General features: G+C 36.3%; 1 non-coding gene across 1 annotated transcript; it reads left to right on the forward strand.

Annotated features, from left to right (window-relative positions):
- The first annotated feature begins 2195 nt into the window (after nt 1–2195).
- On the forward strand, nt 2196–2298 carry LOC124626445 (U6 spliceosomal RNA). The gene has a single exon (XR_006981282.1). It is a non-coding gene; the product is annotated as a U6 spliceosomal RNA (small nuclear RNA).
- Nucleotides 2299–2502: the final 204 nt, after the last annotated feature.

Consider the following 2502-nt stretch of genomic DNA (forward strand, 5'->3'; position numbering starts at 1 on the left):
TGTTTGGCCACAGTAACAGCAGACATGTTTGGCGCAGACCAAAGACATCTTTTCAGGAGAAGCACCTCGTACCAACTGTGAAGCACAATGGTGGAAATGTTATGGTTGGAGTTGCTTCAGTGCCTCAGGGACTGGACAGCTTGCATTCATTGAGTCAACTATGAATTCTGAATCGTATCAAAGCGTGCTTGAAGATAATGTGAGGCCATCTGTCTGAAAGTTGAAGTTGAAATGAAAGTGGACCATTCAACGGGATAATGATCCAAGGTACACTAGCAAGAAATGGCTCAAAAAGAAGAAATGGAGGGTTATTGAATGGCCTAGTCAAAGCCCAGATTTGAATCCCCTTGAAATGTTTTGTGGGGGGAGATTTGAAATGGGCAGTACATGCAAGAAAACCCTCAAACATATTGCATCTGACAGAATATTATGTGGAAGAGTGGTCAAAAATTCCAGCAAACCTGGTGGACAGTTATGCAAAACTAGAAGTTATTTCTGCTGAAGGGGGCAACACTAACTTCTTAGGCCAAGGGTGTACTTACTTTTTCCATGGAAAAATATTACATCTATTCATATTTCTGTTGAATAAATGAATGAAAAAGCTAATTTTCCTTGTGGTTTTGTTAAAATACATCAACTTCATTAATAGGCACTGTTTCAAAAATGTTTGATTGTCCAAATTTGTCAAAAAAGCCAACAAATTCCATGGGGAGTACTTCTTTTTTCACATAAATGTATGTGCTGATGGCTATGGAAATTAAAGTTAGCAGACTGAAACAGATATGCCAGTTAGCTAGAAGTTAGCTAAACAAATTGAAATGCAAACAGAGTATATTATTGTAGGCAAGACAGAAATCAAAATGAATAGCTAGATAGGAAAGACAAGCTTGCCTTACGCTTATTGTTACCTAGTTTGCCGGGTCTGTCACAAAAAATGAGGTTATTTTACCTCATGATATTTATAACTAATGCCACAGACATGGTTTCCGGATAAATTTTTTTTGTGCGCGTGTCTTTTTAAACATTTTATTCTTATTCAAGATTAATATATGGGTTAAAGATGAGACTTTTTTTTGCATTCATTGTTTATTTTATGAAAAATGATCAATATATGATCTTGTTACACTCTTACTGTTCTTCTCTATAGTCACATGTGATTTAAGGTAAAGTTTTTTTGTTTTGTTTTGAAAACCTATTTTATTTTTGATCCACGTGTCCACAACTTCCATATCTCATGAATATTGAAGGCCACGCTTGGAAGAAGTCATGTCCGCTCCATAATTTTTGGATGTTATGACCTGGCTGAGGTGAGTGAGAGCTGATTGTAGCCTACCATAAAGCTCAGACCTGCTCTGTATGCCTTTGGAGCTCATTCTAATATCCTGGTCCTGGTGCAGTGATTTTTTATTTTTTTTTTCTTCCATCTAAAAGCTTCCTTTACAGTCAGAGACACTTTAGCCTTCATCTTAGTGTCTGGCCTCTTCGTCTGACCTGGACTGATTCGTCTGTCAGAACTTTGCTGGCTGATTTTTACAGCTGTCCTTTTAAAGGTGAGGTACTGTTCTGTTTGTGGAAATGGTGAGAGATTTTATTGGAGAGCAGCCATTTTTCCATAAAGTATTACAGTGTAACCTTTATGTCTCTTAAATCTCTGAATTTGTCTCTGGATAGCCGGTTAGAGTGATTGTTCTGTTCCTTTGGGTGAATCTACTTATAAAATCCAGGAAGTAGAGAACTTCGGCTGGACCGTTAGATGTCTTATTGCTTCAGTGATTGCAGTGGAACTTTTTTTTCCCCAGTGTCAAAACTCAGTTTAAGACATCATTAGGTGTGATATTTGGAGGTTAATGTCTCTCTTGAAGGCTGTAATTTCTGTGTCGCTGTCATTTGGCTTCACTGCCTGATAGGCTTTGCCTCATTGGTTATAGTAATTCTGCCAGTGTTTCAATTGCTTTTCAAAGTGAGATGTTCAGGATGAAAAGAAATAAGACAAAAGATAATGCGTGTGAAGTGAAAGTGTCCCTATAATCCACTAAGGGTTCGTTGACCTGCTAAAGATTAAACCTAGTTGGGGCCTAAATTGGATTAAGAGTGTAGAATAGTCATTTAGAAAATAATTAATCTGCATCATCACACTTGCTGCGCTAGAATTATCAACCCGAGATAGTACTGAGATCATGACTGGCTCATGACTCTTGCTATGACAGCACATATACTAAAACTGGAATGATACAGAGAAGATTAGCATGGCCGTTGCGCACGGATGACTCAGCAATGGCATAACCTCTCTCTCTCTCTCTGTATGTATGTATGTATGTATGTATGTATGTGTATGTGTGTGTGTGTGTATATGTGTGCGTGTGTATATGTGTATATATATATATATATATATATATATATATATATATATATATATATATATATATATATATATATATATATATATATATATATATATATATATATATATAAAAAATAATGTACACACTACCAGCTAAAAGT

This window comes from Ictalurus punctatus, chromosome 27 (genome assembly GCF_001660625.3).
Source record: "Ictalurus punctatus breed USDA103 chromosome 27, Coco_2.0, whole genome shotgun sequence".
Taxonomy (NCBI): domain Eukaryota; kingdom Metazoa; phylum Chordata; class Actinopteri; order Siluriformes; family Ictaluridae; genus Ictalurus; species Ictalurus punctatus.